The sequence below is a fragment of the Haemaphysalis longicornis genome, unplaced genomic scaffold (genome assembly GCF_048455015.1).
Source record: "Haemaphysalis longicornis isolate Haplotype H1 unplaced genomic scaffold, Haemaphysalis longicornis Haplotype H1 scaffold_9, whole genome shotgun sequence".
NCBI classification, from domain to species: domain Eukaryota; kingdom Metazoa; phylum Arthropoda; class Arachnida; order Ixodida; family Ixodidae; genus Haemaphysalis; species Haemaphysalis longicornis.
Window position 1 is genome coordinate 86,453,432 of NW_027526460.1, and position 14,431 is coordinate 86,467,862.

Genomic DNA, 14,431 nt, shown 5'->3' on the forward strand with positions numbered 1-14,431 from the left:
TCACATGTCCACGGAAAGCAGAAGACGCTTGTAAACAGGCTTTCCACATTATTTTATTTTGACGACGATGTTCTCGTATTTTTGGTCACAAAGATTAATGCAATGAATGTTTCAGCACACTCATTATTGCGACTTGCTCTCGCCAAAGTTGCACAAGCGAAATGGCGCTAATAGATTTACCACGCAACCACGGCCGATGGCTTGTGTGTTGGAGTGCGCGTCTGTGCTACTGCAATATACTATAACGATTTACAGAAATCAACATGTTTCTACCGACAACGCAATACTGACATATAAAACAAACACATTACGCCTCAACCGTCTGTACCTGAAATAAACGCGTATATTTAGCGCAGAAGCCGTCGCCGGAGACTATTGTTCTCACAAAACGTCCATGCAGACGACAGCGTCTACCCTCATATGACAATAATTCCCGCCCGCGGCGGCCGCATTTCTGATGGGGGCGAAAACCAAGAATACCCGTGTGTTCGAGATTGCAGCACACCTTAAAGATCGCCAGGGGGTCAAAATTAATCCGGAGCCACGGCGCGCCTCATCGCCTGAGTGTAGTCGGTGCGTTAAACCTCATAATGATGATAGGTTTCGTTTATTCCTGCAACTTCTGAAAGTCCTTTTTATTTATCAAGGTATTCCTGACTGTGTTTTTGCTCTCTTTACTTTGACTAAAAACGCTTCCCCGTTTATTCAGATGTTCGTTATACAATGCCCTGTAGAGTTAAAAATTTTTTTAACGAAGTACTTATGATTGGTCCCCTGATTGGGTATGTGTAAATGTACCAAGAAACAGAACCACCACCACCACCACCACCACCACCACCACCATCATCATCATCATCATCATCATCATCATCATCAGATGGGAAGAGATGGGGTGTAGAAGCGTTACCACACCACACAGGGCCCGTACACGCGGATGAACTGAATTTGCATGCGGAAGAATATTCTGCGGGATAAGTGTTGAAGATGAAGGCCGTTATTTTGTCAAAAACTAAGAAAGGAAGGGCATAGAGTGGGAGATCTTAGAAGCACCTCTGCTCCTCAAAAGGTGTCCCGTAGCCGTTGAGCATATGATAGTTCGAGGATAGTTGGACTAGTGCTTTTTGAAGGTCAGCATCGAAGCTGAGCCAGTTTAGAAGTACGTTACATGTGAGCAGAAATGTAAATTTTCATGAAATTTTGAGAAGCGTGAGAAAAAAACGGTTTTTATTCTGTTTCTTTCAAAAAAACACAAAAATTGAAAAAAAAACTTCGATTGCGCACTGAAAAGTAAAAAACCCGACATATTCATTTCGTCAACACAAAATAATATAATATGATGCACAAAATTAACAGCAGAGCTTTAGCTATCAAAATCTAGGCACGATTTCGCGTGCAAGGCGTTGATTGCATATCAAAGCGTCGAGGCGGACATTCATATCAATGTGTGTCCGAACAATTTTCGCTTGACGGATCAATGCACGGCTGTGCATCGGACAAAGCCTATAGACATTCAGATTGGATGGCAACCACAAGCTTTTCGGCGCGATCTCCTGCGAGCCTGCAGTTGCGTCGCTTGGGGTGCAAATTTAGAAACTGGGACCAATATCTTTCTCATGCCGCAGGAAAAAAAGTGGAATCTGCAGTACGCAACAGGCGAAGGGACACAATGGTAGGCCGAAGCAAAGTCCTTGCCAGCACGTGGACGGATCGAGGACGGATCTCTTTAGAAAATTCTTCCGCTCGCGACGTTAGACGGAAGCTCCTCGATGTCCAGCGAGAGTTGCATCACCACAGAATTCCACGGGGAAGGTCAGTTTTTTTTTTTTTTTATTCTGGTTGGAAAAAAATTAGAAAAAGAAACATTTTTTTTCGACATTTTCGAAGCTTTTTCAACCGCTTACGTATCTACATGTGAGCAAGGAATGCACTGTTCTTGCGCCATTTGCGAAGTGATGTGACGAATACTGCCGTAACAGCGACGTTGCGGGGAAGATCACTTGTAATTCGTCGCAGCGCGTTAAGTTGGAGAGGAATTGGATAACCAAGTTTGCCGAAGGCGTTACGGCCCGTCTATTTTTTTTTTCTGCGCAAGAGGCGTTCGCTATTGTGATGAGTTCTGGCACGTGCTGAGCATGCCAAGATTGAATAAACGAGTAGCGGTTGTCTGAATGCGGAATTCGAGAGCAACTTTGTGTGTTCGGCGGGTAAGGACATTGAGCCTGTCTTTTAAAGACAATAGTCTTTCTTGGACTACTTAAACGCAGAAATTTTGGTCTGTCTGTATGTCTGTGTGTCTGCCTTGAAAGGATAAAGTTATTATAAAAAATCCTGGTATCAATGATACAACGTAACAACCAGAAACAACTAAACAAGTGCAGCGCCTGTTGGTACAAAACTAACAGAACCCGAAGGCTGCCAGTTACAGACACAGAAACACACAACCAGTTTCAAGTTGATTGTAGACAAAGGATTAACATACAAACAATTTAGAGTTGCTTACAACCAAAAGATTAACATGAGAGAGAAACAAGGATACAAAAACATTCGCTTCAAGAATGCAGCAATACACGGAGCAAGGTTGGTGTTAATGTCAGAACGAGTACTGTAGCGCACTAACACACAATTCCGGCACCAAAATAAATTGTGGCAATGAAAATCCCTAAGTACACAGATCAATTGTAACAACGAAAATTCCTAAATACACAGGTCTGGAAAGCTGGCACGAATAATAACACCAATGTCGCAGAAAATCTTCCTTATCCACCAGGGCCAACTCACCTTCCAAAAAGGTCACGAGGTGTTGTCTGAAAAAGGAAAGCAAGGGTCACTGCATACGTAGCCTGCGATTCTGTGCTACAGCCCTGCAGCGATTACGCCATAGTATATGATCGCCAATTACTACGAATAGTTTGCCATAGGGGAGTGCCAGGGCACTGCTTTCTCAGTTGATACCATGCAAGCCCCAAACTTGGAGCGGCACGGTGTATGATGCGCCAAAAGCAACGCGCAACAGAGCAGCTTGAGAAGTGCGTGCCGTGGATTCTGGTTGACCGCAGTTGGGACAGGGAGAGTCCTGTGTTACTCCCCAGCGAAATAACCGGTCTTTCGTGGGAAGAATTCGCCGCGCCTTTTGCCACTGGATGTTTTTGGCGTCCTCGGGCAGCCTGCCTGAAGTCAGACGTAACCAGGGAAAATCTGGTGGACATTCTGGTGGACATTCTTTTGAATATCATATACTCGATTCAACCACCCGGCCAAAGTTAAGCCGCAGCTGCGCAATAGTCTTATGTACCCACAGCCAAATCTAAACGCTTAAGTCCGGTGCCAATGTTCATACTTGTGAACAGGGCTGAACAAGAACAAGGCATCACACAAATATAAGGCAGAAAATCAATACATAAGTTATATTTGCAGTGTTCTTTTATTTAAAAAAATATGGATGCTTGGATCAAATGAAATACTACATCAACTGCAGAAAACCGTCGCCTACTGTTGCCCGCGCTACCTGGAGGCTTTTAAGAAATCAAACAGCAACAGTAACGAAAGGTTCCACTAAATAGGTTCCACGTTCCGCTTGGAACGCTCGTGGAGTAGGGCAACGTGGTTCTATAAACATCGTAGTAGGGTGGCTCGATTCACTTGCGTATCCGCCGTACGGCAGAGCTGGCATCGAGGCACCCGACTTCGAGCAGTGGAACGCGGTAAATTTAGATGCGCATCCATGCAGTGTTCTAAACCCGTTTGTGGCTACATTTTCCAGAGTTTGGTTTGTTTAGGACCGACGGGTTGCCGTAGTGGTGATGACCAGTAGTAAGAATTTTCCCCACCTCGACTAAAAGAACGAACAATCATCGGGTATATTTTATGACGCCTTTTTTATTTAGGACGATTGGTCAAGGATGGCGAGCATTAATCGACCCAGGAAATAAATCGAGTGAACTGAAACAAAAATGACGAGAATTATGTTCCTTGCTCAAGGGTTGTTGTTATTGTACACTGTCTCTTCAAACTGCTATGCAGTAATACTGCTATGCAGTTTGCTATGCAAACTGCTATGCAAACAGCTATGCAGTTGCATAATACTGCTATGCAATCACACTGCTATGCAGTAATACTGCGCGTAATATCTCTCTAAATCGGCCAGTGCCCACAGGAGTCGATTTACAGCTACCGTATAGGTAACAGTCTCCAACGCGACTGTTACAGAACGTGGCTTGGGGGTTGAGGTGCGGTTGTTGCGAGCGCGCTTAGGAAGCATCTCATGCTCGAGAAATTGAGAAAGTGATGTGGTGATCGAGACAGAGCTCGCAGTCGAGCACGGTATAAAGATCCGGTTGTTATCCCACAACACCGTCGCATTAACGTCGCGGCAATATTCTCCACCATTGTCGCAACCTTCGCCTTCCACCGTCCCAACCCCACCCTCGGCTAACAAAGGATGAAGCATTCATGTGGCGTCGTTTATAGACAAGCACCCCATCGCTCACCCCCATTCACAATCCTTCCTCGGATAGTGGGAGGGCCTGCTGGCCAGCTGTCACCACGCTGACCAGATCTCTCTCGTCATTGTCACCGTGCCTGGGCTGAATTGTCACCGTGCCTGGAGCAGTAGAACGCGGTAAATTTAAATTGTCTTCAGCAGACCTTTAGCGTGTTTACCTTGGGAGGAACGCGACGCAAGAGAAACAACATGAGAGGTGAGGGGGAAAGCGAAGAGAGACATTTACTTGGAAAATGTCGACAAAGACTATCGTCTTTTGTCGACATTTGCAACGAAAGGAGCAGATACGCGGCCATTTTTGTTAACTTATGGGAACACTTATCGAATCGTAATAACTGATCGAGGAGGTTATTTTTATAAGCTCCTGGTCATAAGAAAAACACCTTTGAAATCTTGAAAATCTCTCCCCTCCCACCTCTCACGCTCTTCGGTTGCCCTCTCCCTCCTCTAATGAATGCAAATTTATGTTTGCTCAAATTGATTCAATTTCCCCGCATTCGCAGTGCTCGCACGCCATCTTGTGGAACCTTTCGTTTCTGTTGTTCCTGAAAGACCTCAGACAGGCACCTTTTTTACTTATATCTCGCTTCTCTTCGCCACATTTCATAGCAAGTTTTTTTTTTTTTTTGGTAACACAAAAACCAACGTCACGTTCATTTTCAACTAAATGAATGCTGCTTGTCCGTTTTGTACTTACGACGCCGCTCAAATATGCCTGGTATTTCTTTTTGCTAAAAAATCTGGAATAGTACGGCAAATATCACCAGTTTTTGTAGGTTGGGAAGGTCTTGCGTATATACCTATACTTCCTGATCAAGCGTTTTTTTACCTCCGAACCTTCCCTTTCCCACCTAGGCCTCGTGCCAATCCATTTAGTAAATTATTCTACTGCTCCTACATCTACTATTTAATATCTTGACCTGTAAGCCGAATCGAGCGACATAGAGACAGAACAAAATATTCACGTTTAAGTAGCCTAAGGAAGACTGTCGCCTTTAAAACTCCTCGTTGAAATATCGGTGACACGATGCTTCCCGTGCGAGAGTAATTGCATGACGTAGAATGACACGCTGAGAAAACATTGTGGACCTAGCAAGCGCAATCTACATACTTCTGGGCTTTGAAGGGATGCGGAAAAAAAGAGTAAGCCCTTAAATCCTAAGGCCCGCACGGGGCGTTCGATAGCAGGCGACATCTAAACATTTCACGGGTGGTATTCCTTGTTTGCGGGACTCCGAATTAAGCTTCCACGTGAAGCTGGAAGGCTCGCACCGGGACTTTTTATACGGAAAGCTGGAGGCTGCTAGAATCTGTCCAGTTAATTCGAGGCATACGTTCCGCTGGTTCAGGATTTCAATTTGGTTTAGCCCGTTGCTGCGCAAATCAGATGCATTCGGAAACGCACTCAACTTGTTTTTAGATTTCGAGCTCTGGGAAAATAATTTGGACTGACACTATCAATAACAGAGTGTAGCTAAGGTGTTCCACGGAAACACGCAGGATTGGTTCACCTAGAAGATTCTTAAACTGTTGAGGGACTATTAGCACTTCGCGCAAGCAGTAACATCTGGTAACAAAAGTAGTTGCGCTCCGAATGCCTGATTTGCGCAGCAGCGGCCTCAACCAAATAGAAATCCTGGACCAGCGGCATGCATGCCTCGAGTTAACTGGACAGATGCTAGCAGCCTTCAGCTTTCCCGTATAAAAGTCCTGGTGCGAGCCTTCTAATTTCACATGGAAGCTTAATTCGCCACCCGTGAAATGTTTAGACGACGCCTGCTATCGAACGCCCCGTGCCGGCCCCCGGATTTGAGGGCTTACTCTTTTTCTCCCCATCCCTTCAAAGCCCAGAGGTATGTAGATTTCGCTTGATAGGTCCACAATGTTTTCTTTGCGGGTCATTCTACGTCATGCAATTACTCTCGCACGAGAAGCATCGTGTCACCGATATTTCAACGTGGAGTTTTAAAGGCGACAGTCTCCCTTAGGCTACTTAAACGTGAAAATTTTGTTCTGTGTGTATGACGCTCGATTACTCCGGCTTCTTCGTGAACGAATCTTGATGGTTGTCACGTCACGGATGGTGAGGAGGTCTTGACCAGCTCGAAGAGATTGGCGCAGGAAAGCCGTTGACGTGTTTAACAAACGACACATTTATTCAACACCCTTGAAAAACCCTAACGCAAAGCACTCGATAATGAATTGCACACAACCGATAAACAATCAAACCTTTAAATAAATATCCCAAAATACAATTCAAACCAAGACCCAAAAGACTCCACAATCAAGTTTCTACACAATTAGTTCAAATACACTCATTAGTGAACAAGAACACTGCCCTATAAGCAAAGTCTCGCCAATAACTACTCTCTAGTTGTCTCCTACGACATGTGTCCTTAATTGAATGGCCTACCCCGGTCATCGGCGCTGACGTATCGCACCCATGCGTGGCCTCGATTCGGAGGTAGCCGTCGTCGTCTCTTGTTGATGCCGCCTGTGATGCCGCCGTTCGATGCGCGAGGTCGTTCCTTGAACGGCGCGGGCTCCTCGCGTCCCGACATGTTTCCTCGGTGGCTACCCCCGGTAGCCGCTGCCGCTGGAGGTCCCAGGTAGGTTTCGGCACGAACATAGCCCTTCGGGGCCGTCGAAGCGGAGGTCAACGGAGCGTGGACGTTGGCCGCAGGTTCCCGACCGCCACCGCTGGGGCCACGAAGACACAGGTTCGTGATGCGCCTAGGATGCCGCAGCCGATGCGAAGTCGGCCCGCTCCCGCCCAGGCTCGTATGGCATAGTCGATGGCCTGGCCGCGTCCCCCTGGCTCGTTCTTTGAAGCTCACGTGCTCCTTCCGCCTCCTGGTTTCTTGCCTCATCATTCTCCTGGCGCGCCCCGCTTTTTTAACCCCTCTGGGCTTGATCGCAGCGCACTCTGATGGGGCTCCTCGCCTTTTCGTGTCCATATTTGGTCATCACGCCACTTGTCTCCTGCGCGATGTTCTCTGACTGGCTGAGCATTCAGCTACCATATCTGGCCATGATACCTGCTGTTTAGGCGCGGCGTTTGTTCATTCGTGCGTTCCTGGCACGCACTTCAAACTGCTGTTTCTTCGTTTTTAGGGGCGAAGCTCCTCTTGCTCGGGCCCTGTCCCGGCCGTACATGGCACATTGTACACGGCACATTGATGATGGTTGTGCAGAATCCCCCAAGAGATTGGCTAGCCAAAGTTGACCGAAGTGGTCCTAACGTTCAACGCGTTCGTTGCTACCCAACAAGGAGGAGAGGAAGAAGAAGAGGTTGTCGTTCGTCGCCTGCTGAAGACCCGTACCGGTGGTACGCGACACAAGACGCTCTGCAGAAGGCGACGGCCAATGTGGCTAAAATGTCACACAGCGAATTCGCCAACTTACCCATGGAGATCCTCATCGTCCCAAACAAGCCCCACATAATCACCACAAACATCGACGTCACCGATTGTCAACGGAGCAGTGGAAAGCTTGACGTGTCGAGTCTTTATATGATGTGTGGGCGAATGTTTCACGGTTTTACCGATAAGCATATTAGCTTCGCCCCTCTCATCATCATTCACTCCGTGGAGATGGCGGGATTTTTTCCCTTTTCGGGGAAAGGGGGGGGGGGGTTCATGCCTCCTCTCCCCGGGGGTGCCCTTGACCCATGATAATGATTTTTTATTTTGGACGTTTTATAGTTGGATGAAACGCCGGTGGTTATGCAGCTGGTACCACGAAATTCCGCGTTTGCGCCTGCGCTTTGAGCAATGCTGTAGTACTTGGCGGATATGCTGCAGGGCCCGTTTCATCCCAGCCGTCCAGAGTTTTTCACTGGACTCACTATCGTCCCGCTATCGTCCCAAGCAGCACGTAAGTGCGGAGCGTGCGCCACGAGAGAGAGAGAGAGAGAGGGAAAAAACTTTATTAAACTGAGCTTGTCTTTAGCGTCAGAAGTTGGTGGCCGTTGTTATCAGCCCAACGACGACCGAGGCGGCCCTTGCGATCAGGGAGAACTGTACCTCCCTGTCGTGTGATGCCAGTGCTTCTCTCCACTGCTCAGCTGTGGTGATTCGGGGTTAGAGGTTTTGGGGGCAGGCCCACAGAATGTGGGGTAGGGTGACTGGGGCTGTGCAGAGAGTGCAGTTTGGGGATGGGACTTGTGTTGGGTGGATTAGGTGCAGGCGGGTTGGGTGTGGGTATGTGTTTGTTTGTATAAGCCTCCAGTCTTGCTCTTGGGCTGTTGTGAGTCCCGGGTGCGGGGGTGCTAGCTTTCGGCGGTAGAGGCGGTAATGTTCCGTAATATCGGTATAGTTAAGGAGACTGTCTCTGGATGACCTTGCCCCGTGGGATGTGTCGGGCGCCACCCCAGCTCTGAGGGTAAGATCTCGAGCCTGAGAGTGTGCGGTTCCGTTCCCCTCCTGTCCCGCGTGGGCCGGTGTCCAGAGTATGTCTGCTGGGGTGAGGGGGGGATTCTTTTGAAGAATTTTGAGTGCCAGGGATGAAATGTTGCCCTGGGCGAAATTTTGAATAGCGGTTTTGGAATCTGAGATAATTGTGGGGGATCAAAGCTGTCTGGGGGGCTAGTTGGTCTCTTGACATAGTTGAAAAAATGCGCTAACAGGACGGGACTGAGGGAAGGAAACACAAAACAGCGCAGACTAGCAAACTGAGTTTATTGACCACAGCATATATACTACCACTTATCGGCACGTGGGCAATCAACAAGGAAAGATAAAACACACATCACTAAACGCACAAGCAGCCACATATCGGTCAATAGTCCAGGAACGCGATTTCTTTGGTCGATAGGGATATCGACGCAGCGCTTATGCAATTATCACCCGCATGCGCAATTTCTCGTGCTTCTATAATCTCCCGCGTGAGGGAGTCACGGCTCTTGGCAATCACCTCGGTTTTGTTAAAAAAGGGGTAGCAATTTCTACAATCACGGCAATGAATAGCTAGATGCCCATTGTTAGAGTTCCGGACGTTATTTCTATGTTCTCGTAGCCTATCGTTAATGCATCTGCCGGTTTGGCCGATGTATACTTTTTTACAAAAAAGAGGAATCTTGTACACTACTCCTTCGATGCAGTCCACAAACATGGTGCCGTGCCTAGTGTGACAGTCACTCTCCTTCTTGGGTCCGCAATTAATCTTCCGACAAAGCTTGGACAGCTTGTCAGGCGCTGAAAAGGCTACTTTGCCGCCGGTGCGCATGGCAGTCCGTTTCAATTTGTGGCTAAGCTGATGGATGTAGGGGATCACTGCGGTTCTTTGTGGGACCGCGTCGTGGGGCGTGGGACGTTGCGTCAATGCTACGGCTATAGCTGCCTCTTCATGCCTCTGCAGGGTTTTTCGCGCGGATGGTTATTGCATGCACTGATGGTTCGTCTGTGCCTTTCGTTACGACAATGGCGAATGCTTTTTTATGTCGGTATTCGGCGGCATCCACGAAGAGGGTGTTTTTACCTGGAGGCTATCTTTTTTGTAGGTATTGTGCCCTAAGTTCTCGTCTGTATCGGTGATGTGTTGGGTGCATATGCTTCGGCAGTGGTTTTATGATTAGGCTTTCTCTTATTTCTAATGGAATGGGCTCTTTCTCAGCTATTATTGCCGGGGGGTTGATTCTGAGCTGTTTTAGTATATGTCGACCTGTGGGAGTTTTGCTCAGGCGGACTGATTGATTAGTTAAATGCGCTTCTATTAATTCCTCGCAATTGTTGTATATGCCTAGCTTATCGAGACTAGCGTTTTATGTACTTAAAGGTATTCGTAATGCGGCTTTGTATGCTTTTCTAATTAGTGTATTTATTGTTTTCATTTCTTGGGCGCTTAGATCGAGGTAGGGGACGGAGTAGGTAATTCGGCTGATTACAAATGCTTGAATCAGGCGAATTCGGTCTCGCTCCTTCAGTCCTGCTCTTCGAATGATGATTCTTTTTATGAGGCATATGGTCTGGTTTACATGTGTTGAGAGATTCTTAATGTGTATTGTGTTCGAGCGATTCGCTTGTATGTGCAATCCTAGTATTCTGATTGTATTAACTATGGGTATCGGATGTTGTTGAATGTGGAGTGAAATCTGTGGAGGTGTTTTCTCTTTTTTTCTTTTGGGCTGGAACAGGAGTAATTCTGATTTGTAAGGTGAGCAGGTTAATCCTGCTTCATTTGCAGCTTTTGAGACTGCCTCTACTCCTTTTTGAAGGGTGTGTTCTATGTGAGCGTCCGTGCCTCCATTTATCCACAATGTAATATCATCCGCGTATAAAGTGTATTTCAATGTGGGTTTGTTTGTTTGTTTTGTTTAATTCTTTTGGGATGTTTAGTATTGCTAAGTTAAAGAGGAGTGGGGTCATGCACAGCCCCTTGTGGGGTACCCTTAGCTGGTAGTGTTATGGTGTCTGACTGCACGTCTCCTACTAATATTGTTGCTGTTCTATTTGAGAGGAAATTTTGGATGTATCTGTAAGTTCTTTGTCCGGAGTTTGTTGCTTGTAAGTTGTTTAGAATAGCTGAGGGTTTAACGTTGTCGAACGCTTTGTGGAGGTATAGGGCTAGGATTGCTGTTGTGTCAAAGTGATTTGCTGGGTGGCGATTATTTCTTGTTTAAGTTGCAGGAGATTATCTTGTGTGGAGAGTCCCGCTTGAAAACCTATTATGGTCGGTGGTATGATTTTGGAGTCTGCTTAAGTGCTGTATCAATCTCGCATGTATTATGTGCTCTCATAGCTGGCCCAGGCATGACATTGAGATATTGGTGTTAGATTTGCGATTTTGAGGGATTTTCTCGGTTTCGGTATAAACGTGACCTTTGCATGTTTCCATTCTTGGGGTAGTGTTTCTGTGGTCCAATATGCGTTAAAAAGGGCTGTGAGGGTTGTTATTGAAGTGTCGTCTAGGTTTCTGAGGATTTTATTATTGGCAGGATCCCCCAAGAGATTGTTTTATTAGTGATTTTGTCTGGCTGACTCAGTTATTTCTTTGTCTAGTTCGTGGTTCACTTCTCCTCTGTAAGGGTGGATTGGGTCCGGTGATGCTGCTGGGAAGTATGTATCTTTAATTTGGCTAATGAGATCTTCCTGTCCTCTTTTATGGCTTTGTACTAGGTGTGAAGTCGAGACAGTGACGGAATCCCTTCTGGCCGGGAGAATACATTTCAAACACACGAGACGAATACATTTCAAACACACGAGACACCGACCAGTCAAAAATCGTTCTTGACGTTTCGGCTTCCACCACGGAAGCCTTGTTTACAATGAATGCATCACCAGAAGTGGGTCGTTTAAGTGGGCTTGAGTAATCGCTGCAAAGAGCATGCGTAGATCGGGTTTAGATTTCCGTCGTTACGATTGACTGTGTTTGATGTGGTCTGAATGATTAGTGATTAGCCCTTGAATGAATGATTAGCCCTTTTTGACTGGTCGGCGTCTCGTGTGTTTGAAATTGTACTAGGTGTGTTATTCGGTTTGTTGTTTCTGATTTAGTGTTGTTGGGGTCAATGAGGTGTTTTAATAACTGCCATGTTCTTTTCATGCTCAGGTTTCCTTGCATTTGGCTGCATATGTCATCCCATTGGGTTTGTGCTAGTTGAGCTGTGTACTTTTGTATTGTTTCGCCCGGCTTTGCTAGTTTCCTGCGCAGAGAACATAACGTCTACTATTGTTGCGATGGTGGACATTCCATCTGGAATGCACGTCGCCGTACTTCGTCATGCACAAATAAATGTGGTGATCGACAGCAGCAGCAGCAGCAGCAGCAGCTAGACTTCGGCTGTCCCTACAGCACTATCGCTTAAGAGTAGTAGTGGGGCTACTACTTAGACTCCCGTTTTGCCGTCTAAAGCACGAGAACCAGACCACGGTGCTTGGAGGTATACTCAAGCCATAAATTACAGTGTACTGCATAAAATGTAGTTTGTGCAAAATACGGCCCTTCTAGCATATAATTCTGGAATGCGCACACAACCCAGCCCTACCACCCGGCCCTCTTCCTTTCCTGAGCTGTGGGAGACTGTTGACCAGCTGTCGACTGGAGCACCAGACCCTTCTGGTGACCAGAGCGTAGACGGCTAGGGAAACACATGAATTCTCAAGCTAGGGTCCACTCCCAAGATCGCGCTCATTAAAATGTTCTCTCTGTGTGTCTATCCATCGGTCAACGGCACTGGATCAATCCCTACAGCAGATACTTGTTTTTACGTAAGCAACCGTCTGATGCCGAAATCGAGTTCAGGCTCCTTGTGAGCGAGAGGTTACTCTTAGAATCTTTAATAAGGTGGTCTACAAGTGAGACCTCTCCTAATACTATGGCTGAAGTTCGAGCAAGACACAACGCTTCACACTCCTAACCTGGACGGAGGGGCTTATATAACTGCACATCGGCGCCTGATCATCTACGACCGATCGACCGCGGTGATGCAGCGGCCGTCGCCTATGGAGCCTGAAACTGGGGGCCCGCCCAGACTTGGCTTGTTTTTTTTTTTCTTTTTTGCTCAATAAACGCTTATAACACCACCACCACCACTTCTTGCGTTTCCCGTGAAAGGCTAGCATGTTATGCATTCATTGCTTAGTGCATTATGCATTTACTCTCTATTTATTTCTATGCCCTCAGAGGCCTAATCCATTACAGAGTGGAGTGGGTAATACACAAATACAGTGAGTGAAATCACAAGCAATATGAAGCACAAACATTTCCTAATTACACAATGTTAGCTAGATAACAAAGCAAATAAGTACAGTAAGCAGTAATTAGAGGCAGGTAAGTTACAAAACATTCTTAATGTACAATGTTAGCTAAAGCAATTAAACTGTATGTTATCTGTCCTGTACTTTCCCGATTTCCCCCCTTACCCAATGCCCTGTTCTGGGGCCTGTAAGGTTTTTTTGAATAAAGATAAAGAATAAAGTGGTTTTGAACAATATCAGATTTTCTATACAGACAATAGAGTCGGGAAGGTGGTTCCAGTCTGAGGCAGTCCGGGGAAAAATGGCTGTGAGAAGGCGTTAGTCCGTGCATGGGGCATCCTGACGTTATTTAAGTGGTCTAAACGAGAAGAAATGTAATCAGGAGCTAGGAAGAATTCGCTGCGTAGTTCGGGGTAATAGAATATTTTGTGGAAAAGACACAGTTAATTTGACACAGTTAACACAGGGTTAATTTGGTCTCTGCGATAATGACATCAACTGCACACATAGTCACTTTCCGCCATGTTCTACTAGAAAACAGCGTACTTGTACAGAAGGATATTGCTGCGTTTGCCTAGAAAACGACGGTCGCTAAAATAAAAAGTAGTGCTGACAAGGTATACGTTGCTTATTGCAATGTCCATTGCCATGCCCCTGTATCGGTACATCAATGAAGCTGTTTAGAAAACTGTGGCAACTCAATAGCTCTGGGTGGGTGTTCTGGACCATTAAGGCATTTTCATGAAGACCATGAATGCCTTCCAGAATTACCATTAAACCACGCGCTTTCGAAGTCATCGCGAAATTTACGAGATCTCAGGTGAAGTTTGGGAAAGATTTACGCACTCGTATTGAACTTGTTCGGTTCCTGCTGGCTGTACACTTTATCAGAACGATAAAGCGCTTTATCAATGCAGGTAGGTAAAGATTTGTTTGCGTTATATGATGACACAGGTCATCATAGAACGCAAACAACGCATAGAACGCAAACGCCATCAGAAGACGGCGCCTATCTATAGTTCATCTCACAACCTAGCTGCAGCACTGTGGAGGCTACATCGTTATCAATAGTGCGCCCACTGAGGGCGCCTAATCCGCCGTGAAGGGGGTCCTGAAAGGACACTCCCTTCTCCCCTCTCGGCAAGTGACACCCCACGGCCCCGGCGCCTTTTGTCGCTTCCTTCGCGGTGAGTTAGGCGCCCTGAGGGGGACAACAATGTAGCCTCCACAGTGC